This window comes from Amphiprion ocellaris, chromosome 6 (assembly GCF_022539595.1).
Source record: "Amphiprion ocellaris isolate individual 3 ecotype Okinawa chromosome 6, ASM2253959v1, whole genome shotgun sequence".
NCBI lineage: Eukaryota > Metazoa > Chordata > Actinopteri > Pomacentridae > Amphiprion > Amphiprion ocellaris.
The window spans coordinates 27,202,636-27,218,141 of record NC_072771.1 but is presented as its reverse complement, the minus strand read 5'-3'; the positions used below and the strand labels follow the sequence as shown (position 1 = coordinate 27,218,141).

The window sequence follows — 15,506 nt, the reverse complement described above, 5'->3', positions numbered from 1 at the left end:
TGTTGGGGCACAAGGGAGATGGGAGAGGAAGGGGGGCAGGCAGGGAGAGAGAGAGAGAGAGAGAGAGAGAGAGAGAGGAAGAGATGGTGCATGCTGAAAAGATCAGGGGAAAAAAAGTAAAAGGGCTACAGAGCGTGAGAAAAACAACAGAGATGAAGAAAGACAAACACAGATAGGAGGATTTTGGTAAGCACAGATGTCTAGAGTTGATCCAGAAACCCAGCGTCAGTTCTGTCTTTTATGCTCCTGCCGTTTTCCTCTCTAAATGTGCTGACATTCCATTTGAAAGCTGTTATCAAGTGAAACACTCTAAAAACAAGCGTAAGTGCAGCAGCGATAAAGGGCTGAATGGACTGGAGACAAATGGAAAATGAGGTGAATCTCAAAGTCCATCAGCCACAGTTGTTACATTACACAGCGTCTCCGGATGACGCACTTATTTTTCTCACTTTAGATTTTTTTTTCCCCTCTGAAAAAGAACAATAACGCACCCATGAAAGACAGACTGTTGGGACAAAAGAAGCATACAGATCAAGGCTTTGTGGTGACATGATGCTTGTGTCCAAAGGCTCAGAAGCAGAAAGATGGAGGTAATGGCAGCCATGAATAATATCTACAAACTATTGAATATGTCTGTCTGACTGTGATGCATGAACAAACCTCATAAACCAGAGAACTGGATATAGCCCCATTACTCAGTCCTGCTTCCATTTTTTCCCAGTTTTAATTTGCAGTATTGCTGCCAAAATAGACCACATCAACAAAAGATGCATCTGTGAAACTGTTTTGGTTGGATTTCACTTTTTCTATTATGAATTTTTCAATCTAGGGATGTTTCACAGCTAAGTAGGGGAGGTCAGCAGCAAAACATTAATGCACATGTGTAATCAGATAAACGAGCAAAACCTGGAAGCTTTTTTTTTGGCTAATGTGCAGGCAAGCAATTTTCATGCAAGTGAGCTGGCACCATCTTTGGTATCTGGTGTCCAGTTCTCCAGAGTTGAGTGGCATCCAAATTAATGGGCTTGTAGTTCTGATAACATAAAACCTGAATGGGCGCAAAAAGATGAGAGGTTTTGTGAGTGTTTGGTGGAAATGGGAGATTGTCCTTCTGGTATTTATTTCAGTATTTGTGAATGAGCTTATGGCATACAGAGGTCTCCACAGCAAAATGTTATTCCTCACATTTATGCATGCAGGGGAGTACAGGGGGAGAGGTGTTCTTCTCAGCTGTCCCCTTTAGATAACTTCATATGTCAGTTCGCTGCCTCATCTCAACAATGTATACGTCTTGCAAGATACAGAGAAACACAGAGCGACAGAGGAGATGAAAACACTCTGTCAGGTCATGTCAATGTTATTTTAAATGTTGCACATTTAAGATAGCAGCCATGGAGCCAATGTGTTTTCCAGCAGAGAAGTAAGAATGGCATTGTGGATTTACCTAACAAGGTTAAACATCAGGGTTAAGACCCTACAGTGTGGTTTATTATGTTCATTTACCTGGAAATTTAAATATTATGGTTAAAACCCTACAGAATTGTATGAAATACAAATTTACCTGACTAAATTAAATTGCAAGGTTAGAACCCCACAGTGTTATTAATAATGGAGATTTACCTCAGTAATTTGAAAATTAACTGAGGAGACCTTCAGCAAAAACAGGTGAAGGGAGGACAACCATCTGCCTTGATGGTTGGAATGACAGTAAAGGGGACAGCAGGAACTAAGAGACAACAAACAAAGCAAACAACAAACATAAACACTGGGCTGATTGGTGGGACCAGTAGCTGCAGATCAGATTCGTGCAGTTCCAGAGCCAGAAATACCTGCAGAGAGTTACAGGGAGAGAGAGGACGGAGAGGAAAAGACATAAACTACAGGAGACACAAAGTTGATGACATGCAATAGTGCAAATAAATGCAAGGATGAATACATATGAAATACAACCATATGAACAGAGTAGCTAAGGTACAGCATATTGACTAGATTGAACAACAGGTGTAACTAAAATAACAAAAGAGTGAAATCGGGCATTTGATGGGGCAAAATGAAGAAAAGAAACTGAGAGTGGACATAATGAGGACAGCTTCAGGAAGAACGAAAAGCAAGGAAGGAAAGAGTTGGAGTTAAATTTTGATTTGGCATCGACAAGAGTGTGACGGGTTCAGGGTTGGAACGAGAAACTGATCCAGAGCCAGAGGTGAAACTAGTACTAGACTGTACAAACGATATTTTTCTACTACAAGTGTCACAACACTGTACTTGCTGACACCTTGACTTTCTCTGTAGGAAAGAGCTACATTTTTAAGTGTTATGATGGTCTGTCTCTCTTCTGTTGTTAATTGTCTTTTCCTCTCCATTTTTACTTTCTGCAGTACGATACTGTACAAATAATGCTCTGGAGGGTTTGGTGCCATGGTGTGTTCCAGCACTATTTTTATGCAGACAGAGGGGGTTGGAAGTAATCAAGAAAAGTTGGGACACCTGTAGGATTTGGTAGCACCAGCTTTCAAGGCTTGATCAACCTCCATTCCTGCAGAACAGCTTTAAGTTGTTAACCCATTTCTTGTTCTCAGAAAAAGGCCTTTTTGTATAATTCTGAAATGTACACTATATTTTTCAGTTTTGGGTAATCTTACCTTTTTTTTAACCTCTGGCAGTTCACCACTTACCTTTGTACCATTTCAAGCTATTCATTGGACTTGAACAACTTAAATTTCAACAAGAAACTTGAAAAATTGGGGTGTTCTAAAACTTTTGACCGGTAGTGTAAGTGGATGTTTTTCAGTCGTCCAATGGGCGACATATTCAAACCAGCTGTTGACTTAGATAATGGCTCCAATTTACTCACACTGTGCTGTGGTTAAAACACTGAAGTGTATTTTTAGGCCTCATGTCAAATTTTTTCTTGGGTTTTAGTTGTGTAGCGTCAGCAACTTATTCGCCTCTGAGTGCATAGACACACACACACTGCTAACTTGCTGTTCACACTACACCTCCTGTGTTGTATCAGCTTAAGGATTATATACTTAAATTTACACTTATCGAAACTATACAAAAGTTAAATTTTTACATTTTAAACAAAACCCCAAATTTTGGCCAAAAAACAAACATCATTGCTTCAGAGCAGTAAGTGACCGTCTCTTATGATGAGTTTATTCAGTGTCCAAAATTCTTTTTTTTTTTACCTCATCAAATGAAGTTGTTAAGAAAACTGTATTAGCATATCCTTCACCACATGTGTTGCACTCGAAATTCTCTCTTTTCTGTTTTGAAAGACTGTTACCTGATGAAAGTTTGTTATCTGCAGGGAGCATTACCTCCTGATCTTCTCATTTTAGCCTTAAAATTCTGATCTCTCCCTGTAGGGATCTGCTGAATCAAATCAAAATTCAAACTGTGAAGTGCTTGATAAATGTCAGCCCTCATTATTTTGCAGTCTGTGCCACCTTTAATGAGCTTTAGCGTCTGTCCATTGAATAATACAACACTATAAAATGACTGCTGAGCCGCTTGTTCCTGGAAAATTGAATCAAGTGTGTCTGCAACTGCTGATTTTCATATGATTGACTAATGAATTGATTTAGGTGACGCAGTAAACTAAATCAGCTCATTTGCCCTTTCTGAGATTTTAATGGTAGCTGCTTGTAAATTTCCTGTTTGTGCACTGAGACGCTGGATTTTAGACATGCTGGAGGACCAGTTCAATGAAACATAATGCAGGGAGGCTTGGGTGAAGCTAAAATATTGGAAGAAAAAATGTAAATAGGTTGAAATAAATGCACTGATAACAGAAGCAAAGAAAGGAAGGACTGAAAGAGGCAGAGTGAGGCAGAGAGAGCATTAAAAAACTGCAAACAGCCAGTAAAACAAACAACAGGAGAGCAATAGTAAGTAAAACATTAAAAAAAAAAAAAAAAAAAAGCCAGAATCCAAACCAGGTGCAGACAGTGCAATCAAGCATCAGGAGCCAGCAAAAGAAAACACTGGGGAGCCTGATACAGGGAGAGGCAACAAAGCAGGCAGCAGAACAGAGCCAGTGAACGAGGGATGGGCTTTTGATGGAGTCTCATCTGGAGTGTTTATGACGAGGCAGCGCCAGCAACGTAATGAGTTGACTGATCAATCTTTCCTCCTTGCCTCGCTGGATCAATAGCACTGTTTTGACAGCCTACATTAAGCTCTAACTAATTGCCAGATTGCTAAATGCTTTTAAGAAGGAAGAAAAAAAAACATATCCAGGGCAATCAATAATGCAATCACACCAGTGACTCTCCTGCGCTGCCAAGGGAGGAGGGATTTGCTGGTGTGTGTGTTTGTTTGCTTGTTTTGTTGTTGGGCGCATGTGTGAGTGCGGTGAGCGCTGAGGGCCAGGCGGTTACCTGCCTGGTGAACTGTCGGACCTGTGGACGCATCCTATTTGCTTGAGAGGCGTTGGAGCAGCTGGGAGTTGTGGTTTGGGTGGAGCGAAGCTGTGGTGTATTTGGGGTTTGAACCTCGGCTGCCTCACTGGGACAGTTAGTCGACGTGGCTCACAGCTCTCCGGCTAAACCACCAAGACTTTAAGATGGGGCTCAATCACAGAGGATATGAACCTTAACAGCTTCATTTAATAACAGCCGTGTGTGTGTGTGTGTGTGTGTGTGTGTGTGTGTGTGTGTGTGTGTGTGTGTGTGTGTGTGTGTGTGTGTGTGTGTGTGTGTGTGCTTGTGTGCATGTGTGTGTGTGTGAATATTGAACAAACCAGCAGTTTTAGTTATCTTTTCATGTTGGGTCTGATTATTATACTCACCAAAGACATTACCGAGCTCTGGGAACAACGCAGCGCCACCCAAAGAGGGCAAGAACACAGTTTAGATGATCAGCCAGCTTGTAAACAAGAACAAATTATCTACACCACTTCATTTGGACGTAAAACCCAAAGGAAGCACACCTGATGTTAATAATGTCTCACTGTTTTCAGGACAAACACTCTAAAAACCCACTGTACTCTACCTGCTCAGTACTAAACTGCAAACGCACTGAAACAGCAACTAGCTGGTGAGCAGATAACAGAGCATTTATCAGCTAAACAGCCTGACATTTCCTCCAGCAGTTGGTTTAAGGCTAAAAAACAGACTGAATACTGCACCTAAGTTCACTTGGTGGCTGGAGATACAGACCCCAGATGAATAATAATGTTGCTCCACAAGTGCTTTTTGCTAACAACTTTGCCATGTTAACCCCTTAACATCTGTATTAACTGTATTCTGAGTGGCATTAGCCCTTGATATACATTCTTTGAAAGTACAACACCTCACGATTCAAACCTTGACACCGTTTCAAGACACTAACAACACAGAAACAATAGCAGCAGCATTATCTCCTTACGTTGATTATTAAAGATCTATTAATTTATTGTATACAACTTTCATGTTTTCAGTAAGAGCACCTGTCATGCTTCACCCTGTTTCCACAGTAACAAGTCTTTCTTTGTCTTTTTTTTAAATTAAAAAACACAATGAATGATTCAGGGTTAAAGGTGATAATCTATCAGTGCTGCCCTAAAATGGGAAAACATCAAAAAGTTGAGTTTGTCAAGTCTTTCTTGACCTTGAAAACAGGAGCTGACAAAACAAATCCTTCAAATTCAATATCAAAATGTGTTATTTGTAATTGCCCTGCAGAGTGACACATAAGGGCACTTCCAAATTAGTTATGATTGATCTCTACTGTGCCCTGGAAGCCAGAGCTTTAGGGCAGACTGGCAACAGAAATCAGCCTGGGAATCTGCTGTCAAGTGGCCCCAATTAGTTAATACATACACAGCACATTTGTCGATCAACAAATCCTTAAATTAAAAAATCCTAAATCTGTTATTTGTATTTTTTGTGTCAGGCAAAAGATGTAAAATTATGAAAGCGATTTTCAAGGTTTTCTCATGATGTTTGTGTGTTTGTACAGGAAGCAAAGGTCAAATTCAAACTAATAGAATGACCCACCTGACACTTAATTTCACTGAACAGCTTCATTTTTCAGAATATTACAACATACTTGCTATCAGTTGTATTTATTGTAGCTCAACAGCAAATAACTGCTCATTTGAGTGATGTATTGTGCTTTAATTTACTTTACAGTAACAGTCAAAAGTGCACAGCTAATTGGATCTGGATGGCGAATCTTATATGTCATATTGACTGTAATGTACAAAAAAAACTTGATATTGAGAAGAAGAAGTAAATTATCAAATTTACACGTTTGTTTTAACCATTTATAGTTAAAGTTGACATCCATTTTTTTAAAGTTAAGAGAAATTTAGTAGAAACTTCCCTAAGCATTTGGACAGCATGCAAGCAATAAATACAATAAACCTGCTGAGTAAAATGCTATTACTGCAAATCTCATTAAGAAAAAAGAGCCAAGTTGTAACAAACCATCCGTCCCCTCTTTATACTGAGGCTGATCATCAAAGTTGATATCAAGGAGATGAGATTACAGAGCAATAGGTGAACATGTGTCTGTTTTAACATGCCTGTATGGTCGACATTCAAGGTTCAACCGGTTGACGATGATCTCCTCTTCTTCTGTGCTTCTAGAACAGTGGGAGATAAAAACCCTTTAATTTTTTAGACAGGCGATGCTTCTCCAGCCTGAAGAGCCTCTCCTATACAGTCGGTTCATCCATTTTTAATAAGGAGGAACACACTGGACAAAATGGCATGAATTGAAAGTGCAGGTATAAGAGTAGCTGACCTGGTGTCTTGCTATTTTCAAAATTCACATGGCGCTCTTCATATTGCCCAACAGGGGCCAGTGATGAATCATGAGGAGAATTGAAATGGGGGCCTGAAAGAAAAGCACAGATGGTAAAAAAAACAGAGAGAGGGCGGGACGTGCACACACACACACACACACACACACACACACACACAGACACACACACACACACACACACACACACACACACACACAAAGAAATCACAATAGCTGTTTGAGAACATAGCAGAGCATGTTGGTTCGGTAAAAATACTCTGGAGCAGCCTGTCTCTGGAATGAATTCTGTGAACTCCCAAACCTGAACTGTAAGCCGTGATGGCATTAATTTCACTGATGCTGATTGTAGGTGAAGTTAATTGCATGCAGATGAGATCATGATGACAGTGTGATTAGGCACCAGGGCTCTAATTACTAAACAATTTAGTTCAATATATATATATGTATATGTATATATATATATATATATATATATATATATATATATATATATATATATATATATATATATATATATATATATATATATATATATATATATATATATATATATATATATATATATATATATATATAGTCACTAATTAAACAAATCCAAATTTGCAAGCAAAAATATGCACAGTAACAGTGACACCTGTGGATATATTTAGAACTGAAACGGTCATTTAATTAATTAGAGCCGATGGAAATGAACTGACAACCATCTTGATCAGTGAGTTATAATTAATTGAAGGAAAAAGTCATAGGAATATTGATGATCCTTACTTGTTTGAGATTTCTGGCACTAGGAAAAGAAAAAAACTAGATAAGTATACTTTAGTATAAACAAGCTGGATGCAAAAAAATTGCAATGAAAACAATTCTAAATATATGCACAAATGCAGCAAATACGTCCTCAAGTTAATTACATGTTTTTTTCACTGAAAAATAATCACAAATCAAAAGCTCAAGAAGGAAAGGGATGCATTCATACGCTGTAGTAACACTGATACATGAATAAGGGCACATCGACAGAGGATGATGAAGGAGACATTCTGATTTCTCTTTCATCTTCATCAGAAAAAAGTTTTAGTTCAGGGATTACTTCCAGTATCTGCAGGCTCATTACCATTTAGCTCTTCTTTCCCACATCTCATCTTTTCACTGCTGTTTTTTTCTTCCTTCGCCATGACGTCTTCTCTCTTTGTCCTGTTTGCTCTTCTGGCTCCACCCCCATCCATGGCTCTCTCTTCTGTTTCCATATCTCTGCTATAAAAACAACTAAATTATTAAACCTATAGTGATAATCAATCAATAACACTCTTTCTTAGAGGGATAGACCGCTTAATAATTGACTAATCCTAAGGGGACCTCTGCCCCTGGTGGCAATGTGAGTGTGTGTGCGTGTTTGTGTGAATGCGCATGCGCACACTCCTTTGGAAGGACTCATCCATTTGCATTTGTGTGCACCTACATGTACTTATTGTTCCCTTTGATTGAGGCGAGCGTTATGGAGGTAGACTGGCTCTGATGAGGGTCATGGAGGACTAATTAAACCCTTAGCTCTCATTTCTAGAGAACCCGGCGAAGAGAGCCATCAATGGGTGTAATTAGAATGACTAAGCCACAGGTGCAAAAGGGTAAACAAACACATGGCATGTCACGTCTCAAAATTTCAGGAGGATTTTATTCATGTATGGAGATAGTTTGATGATCTGTATACTTTAGTTCCTTAATTTCACAAATGCGGACGGCAAATACGAGGAATCTCTGCAGAGATTCCTGTCTCGCTGGATATGTCTGTTTTCTTCATCTAAACATTTTTCTTTCTCTCTTTACAAATCCCAACCTGGAAAGTAAGACTGTCCTCATTTAACCTGTCAGAGTGGAAACAGAAAAATGACTTACTTACAAAACAATGCACTAACCACTAGGGTCCACTGAAGCCAAACTTTCCAGACTCTGTTCAATGACGGATGGAATGCCCTCAAACTTCTGAAGGGTAAAAGATGTGATCTAATTCACCACAGTGGTCGTAATTAAGTGTTTTATTTTACAGTCTCTGTTCACGTTGTCTGCTTTAATGTGTCATCTTTGTCAATTATGGCTAACGTGTGGTTTTATTGCATGGTATGACTGCTATTCATCAGTGACTACTGTGGTTCTTCACTTTAAAACTGTCTTTTATCCCCGTTCATGCCTTTACAAGTACTGTCCCAAAAGCATACTGATAACAAAAACCCAATTATTTTACATTCAAAAGATGTGTGGACAAAGGCACACAAAATTTTCAAGCTTAAACATACAATCCAAGAATATTCCCCATTGTGGCATAATATTGATATTCGTATTGGGAAAAAAATATTGTATTGGGAACAGTGGTCTTCAAAAGGCATAAACACTATTGGTGATTTATTTGAGGATGGAGTATTATTGTCATATGACCAGCTATTTGCTCATTCTCCAACCTGACAGATAGTCATCTTCTGAAAGATTCTGTATTGCCTGAATTTGCAGTATATTGCATATATTCTCATGTGAATTAACATATGGCCGCTCATGTAGATGTTTTTGTTTTTATTTTTTTTAAGTGTCCTGGCTTGAACCAAAATCAACACACTATGATGGTCCGGGTCCGTGTACGGACCTGGTAATTGGATTTTCCGTTCTGAAACGGGTATTGAAAAACAAAAAACGAGTGGTTATTTGATTTTCGTTTGAAAATACAAAAATTAAAATTGAAATACAAGGCGTTTTTCCTTTTCATGATCAAAAAGGGATATACGAATTTTTTAAAAATGTTTTGATTTTCGTTTTATATTTAGAATAACAAGAAAGTAAAATCAGTATGAGACAGAAACGAAAAAAGGTCAGTTTTTTCATTTTCTGAGACCGGAAGTGGTCATCAGCAAGTGTGGAGCCAAACAGAGTACAGTGCATAGACTGTATATACATTTTTTTCCCGTTAGTTTTCATGGTCAAAACGAGAGATCAGGTGGCCGATCTTAAAATAAATCAATATTGAATTTTTTTTAAAGAGCGTTAAAGTTTTGAGAAGCCAGGGGGCGGGACTACTTGATTGACAGTCCGGTCTGGAATGATTGACAGGTCCTATGGAGGAGGCAGCAGAGACTCTGCTCTCCTCCTTTGGATTCTGATATAATAACTGTTGGTTTATTTATCGGTGCAGCAGTAGAGCATTTTCCACAGATAGTTTTCCTGCCCGTTGGCTTGTTTTAACCAGTTTTCTGCCTTCGGCTGATTCTACCAGCAGACACTGAAAGGACTCTGATAGTTCGGTAAGTAAATGTTTATTTTCGTATCGGTGCCGCTTTTAATGCACTTTATATGCAGCTTTCGTGTCAGATGTAATGTGTGCCATGCACTCCAGATGTTGGTGGAGTTTATTTCTGTGTGTGTTGACCAGAGAAGAAAGTTAGCATAGTAAATATTAGCTTTAATGTTAGCGATGCTAACCGAGCTAGCTGCTCAGTCGTAGCCTGATTAAAGCTAACGTAGCATTAAGCTAACGATGTTTGTGTTGAGTTTCATGTAAACAGCTGAAGTGTGTTGTGTTACTGTGATGTGGTTCATTAAGTTCATAAAATTGTGGCTGGTTGACATTAATGTAACGTTCAGGAAACTCAAAAGTGATTAAAACAGTAACGTTAATGTTCTAGTTGTCAGTAATCAGCTTTAATTTGACACTAAAACACTCTGATAGTTTTAAATGACATCAGTTTCATTAATTTGTTGAAAATTTTCTCATTTGTTCTTGTGATGTTGCTGCTGATTCATTAAAAGCAGATGATCCGTGTTGAAGATACGTTTAGTTCTAGTATCAGAAGTACAAGAAGGAAAATGGAAGTTTAGTTCTGCTACGTCAAAGATTTCAGGAATAAAATAACTGAGTCTTTATGCCTCAAACTTTATTTTACAATAAAGAAATAATGAAATAATCACAGATAATAAAAATATAAATAGCAGAGAAATCTTGAGACAATAATTTCCTGAAAAGTCTGCAAAGGAAAAGCAGCTTTTTATCCTGAAAGATGAGAATCAGCTCCAACATCTTCATCTGACAGCATCAAGTCAACCAGAAAGAAAAGAAAAAAGAAAATGACTTCTTTCTGATCACATCTGTTCCGCTGCTCACATTCTTCACATTTATAGTCCACTATTAAAAGTTCAGCAGACAGGTGCTCTGCTTTGGAGTGTGACGATGTCATCGGTGATGTGGAGAGTGAAGTTTCCGTTTCATCTACAGCGTGCTTTAGGACAGCCGGGTCAAACTTGATGTTTGAAATACTGATTGACAGCTCAGATTTCACTGTCTGTAGTTCTGTTTTGATGGATGTTAAACTTTCACTCAAAGCCACCAGGAGCTGGGTCTTTAAAATAACCGCTGTCTCGTTACAGAATGAAAGTAGCAGTTCCTTCTTAAGGTCAGAGATTGCAGCATCTGGGGGCCTCTTCAAAAGAAGACGTAGTTGATGAAGGCGTTCTGGAGCAGGACCAGAAAGACCACGACCAAGCAGCCTTGAGATCTGAGGCAGCGTCTCCCTCAGGTAGGTGTCAACGGTGTTCACGGTCAGGTCTGTGGTAATCCCATCAAAAAACAAAACAGAAAAAAATCTAGGTTATAAATCAACATGTAACCAAAGCACTCTGTATAATGCCATAGTATAGGATGTAGATCAGAAAATGCCGCTCTAAAAACGTCATAGTTTAGAATGTCGCTCTAAAAACGTCATAGTACAGCATGTCGCTCTAAAAACGTCATTGTATAGCATGTCGCCCAAAAAAACATCATAGTATACCATGTCGCTCGAAAAACATCATAGTTTAGCATGTCGCTCGAAAAACTTTCATAGAATTTTTATTTATTATTACTTTTGTCAGATTAAAATTATTTCTGTGACCATTGTGGGTTTTTCTTTCATTAACCGAGGGGTACCAACAACTTTGTCCACGTATGTATATCAGTAAAACATCACTGATTTTGATGTGAATGTTCTTAAAGAATATTTTAGAGATGAATGATGACAGATGAGGGGATATCCTCTCCTGAAGATGACTAAAATTTGACTGAAACGTCATAGTTTAGTATGTCGTCCAAAATGTCACTAAAACCTCATAGTTTAGTATGTCATCCAAAATGTGGAAAAAACGTCATAGTTTAGTATGTCGTCCAAAATGTGACAAAAATGTCATAGTTTAGTATGTCGTCCAAAATGTGTTGAAAACGTCATAGTTTAGTATGTCGTCCAAAATGTGTTGAAAACGTCATAGTTTAGTATGTCGTTCAAAATTTGACAAAAACGTCATAGTTTAATATGTCGTCCAAATTTTGACGAAAATGTCATAGTTTAGTATGTCGTCCAAAATATGACCAAAATGTCATAGTTTAGTATGTCGTCCAAATTTTTAAGAAAATGTCATAGTTTAGTATGTCGTCCAAAATATGACAAAAATGTCATAGTTTAACATGTCGTCCAAATTTTGAAGAAAATGTCATAGTTTAGTATGTCGTCCAAAATATGACAAAAATGTCATAGTTTAGTATGTCGTCCAAAATGTCAGTATTATGTCATAGTTTAGTATGTCATTCAACAAGTGGACTAACTGTGTTCAGGTAGCTCAACTGGTTTAGAGAGCGACTTGTAAACAGGACAGCATCAGAGACTCCAGCTCATGGCCTGTTACTGCAGTTCTTCCCCGCTTAAATGTTGTCATTTCTGTTTACCTATTGAATAAAAAATAAAACAGAGCCCAGAAAAATTTAGGAAAAAAAATCGTCGAAAAAAATGTGATTTTTCAACATGTTGTAAAAACGTGCCATATGATGAAATAATGGAAAGGAGGCCATGAAAAACACTCCAGAAAGGTTTTCTTTGAAAAAAAATCATGATGAATTTTGGTGCAAAAAACATCATAGTATACTATGTTGAAAAAAAAAAGCGATTTTTCACCATGTTGTAAAAACGTGCCATATGATGAAATAATGGAAAGGAGGCCGTGAAAAACACTCCAGAAAGGTTTTCTTTGAAAAAAAATCATGATGAATTTTGGTGCAAAAAACATCATAGTATACTATGTTGAAAAAAAAAAAGCGATTTTTCACCATGTTGTAAAAACGTGCCATATGATGAAATAATGTAAAGGAGGCCGTGAAAAACACTATTGTAAGGTTTTCTTTGAAAAAAAAAATCATCATGAATTTTGGCGCAAAAAAATGCCATAGTATACTATGTCGAGAAAAAAATGTGATTTTTCAACATGTTGTAAAAACATGCCATATGATGAAATAATGGAAAGGAGGCAGTGAAAAACACTATGGTAAGGTTTTCTTTGAAAAAAAAATCATGAATTTTGGCGCAAAAAAAACGCCATAGTATACTATGTCGAAAAAAATATGCGATTTTTCAGCATGTTGTAAAAACGTGCCATATGATGAAATAATGGAAAGGAGGCAGTGAAAAACACTATGGTAAGGTTTTCTTTGAAAAAAAAATCATGAATTTTGGCGCAAAAAAAACGCCATAGTATACTATGTCGAAAAAAATATGCGATTTTTCAGCATGTTGTAAAAACGTGCCATATGATGAATAATGAAAAGGAGGCCGTGAAAAACACTATGGTAAGGTTTTCTTTGAAAAAAAAATCATTATGAATTTTGGCGCAACAAGACGCCACAGTATACTATGTCGAAACAAAATTAGATTTTTCAACATGTTGTAAAAACGTGCCATATGATGAAATATTGTAAAGGAGGCTGTGAAAAACACTATGGTAAGGTTTTCTTTGAAAAAAAAATCATGAATTTTGGTGCAAAAAAACGCCATAGTATGATTTTTCAACATGTTGTAAAAATGTGCCATATGATGAAATAATGGAAAGGAGGCCGTGGAAAAACACTATGGTAAGGTTTTCTTTGAAAAAAAAAAATCATCATGAATTTTGGCGCAAAAAAAACGCCAAAGTATACTATGTCGAAAAAAAAAGTGATTTTTCAACATGTTGAAAAATTGTTTATTTTTTTTTCAGTTTTGATCAGTTGTACGGCGTTTTTGTTACGGTTTGTAGGAGATTTAGAACCCAAATGTGAGGTGCACAGAGCAGACATGAGGCAGACTGGCAGATTTAGTATGTGGTCAAAAATGTCACGAAAACGTCATAGTTCAGTATGTCATCCAAAATTTGACAAAAACGTCATAGTTTAGTATGTCGTCCAAAATATGACAAAAATGTCATAGCTTAGTATGTCGTCCAAAATATGACAAAAATGTCATAGCTTAGTATGTCTTCCAAAATATGACAAAAACGTCATAGTTTAGTATGTCGTCCAGAATATGACAAAAACGTCATAATTTAGTATGTCGTCCAAAATGTGACAAAAATGTCATGGTTTAGTATGTCGTCCAAAATATGACAAAAACGTCATAGTTTAGTATGTCATTCAAAATGTCACAAAAACGTCATAGTTTAGTATGTCGTCCAAAATGTGATAAAAAAAAGTCATAGTTTAGTATGTCGTCCAAAATGTGAAAAAAAGGTCATAGTTTAGTATGTCGTCCAAAATGTCACAAAAAAGTCATAGCATAGCACGTCGCTCTAAACACGTCATAGAAAAGCCTTTGGTCCCGGCTGTCTAAAGTAGGTGAGGCGCAACACAAAAGCAGTCCAAACACTGGTTTCCAGAGGGTTGGACGAGTATTTATTTGAAAGAGTAAGTTTACAGCAACACAACATGTGAGGGGGTTAAAAGCAAATGGGTGTTAGTAAAATAAAAATAAACAGAACTAAAAGTGAACTTCACGTTGACATTGATGGCCATTCCAACTAGGAACAAAGTAAAAGATAATCAATACGAAAAAAACCTCTTGCTGTTCACCTCTTAAAATCCAAAAACACACAGCAGTAGCACCCTAAACTAAAACTACCAATGGGTTCCCTGTTTTCCTTTGTGAACAATTCAAAGGTCCCTCTCTATCTCCCCACACATCCACCAACCACTGGAACACATCTCCAAAGTTCTGCCGGGTCAGCTCAGCTTCCCCTCAGAAGAAGTGCCGCCACCTGCCAGATGAAGGAACCTTTTGAGAGGCAGCTGGCATCGTGATTGGACTGTACTTTGGTCTGTTCCAATCCAGCTTCAGCTCCAGAGACGGCAGGCAGGACGAGTCAACGGAGGCCGGGTGGACGAAGGCATGCAGCTGAGTACAATCCAGAAAACAACAGAGGAGGAGTGCAGCGACACAGGGCCAGAACACAGTAGCATCGTATGTCTCTCAGAAAACATCATAGTATAGCCTTTGGTATGGAAAAAACGGCATTATATACATCGTATATTGTACAAATAACAAGTCAAAGGAAAGAGACATACATTGTAGCATTGTAGTAATTGTGGGCTGAATGATTTGCTGATAATCAGTGTTTTATTTTTTACTGATTTACAGTAATAAATAAATTTAAAAATGGCGCTACTTTGGCTCTGAACCTTAATCTACCTGTGGTCGCTCTGTCTTCTGGAGTGATTTGATTGGTTATACGTCACGAATAAAACTCCTTTAACTTAACATCTGTAAACAAAACAAAAATGTATCAACAAAGTGTTCTGTTAGTTTGTGTTCTTCTAAGTTTAACTCCAAGATTTTAAATACTTTCAATTACTGCAAATTAATATCTACTCCAGATGTCTCACTAATAATCATTATCAGCCTTAAAAACCCACAGAACACCCCTTTATACTCGACCACACTTAGTACAGT

The 15,506-nt window shown here is 37.7% G+C and overlaps 2 long non-coding RNA genes across 2 annotated transcripts; one reads left to right on the top strand and one right to left on the bottom strand.

Annotated features, from left to right (window-relative positions):
* Positions 1 to 6,104: 6,104 nt before the first annotated feature.
* LOC118470156 (uncharacterized) lies at positions 6,105 to 8,107 on the bottom strand. Its single transcript, XR_004847183.2, has 4 exons — positions 7,865 to 8,107; positions 7,522 to 7,540; positions 6,736 to 6,828; positions 6,105 to 6,574 (listed from the first exon to the last, which is right to left on the bottom strand). It is a non-coding gene; the product is annotated as an uncharacterized LOC118470156 (long non-coding RNA).
* A 2,762-nt stretch (positions 8,108 to 10,869) lies between these two features.
* Positions 10,870 to 15,216, top strand: LOC129349197 (uncharacterized). The gene is made up of 2 exons (XR_008602093.1): positions 10,870 to 11,303; positions 14,717 to 15,216. It is a non-coding gene; the product is annotated as an uncharacterized LOC129349197 (long non-coding RNA).
* The last annotated feature ends 290 nt before the right edge of the window (positions 15,217 to 15,506 follow it).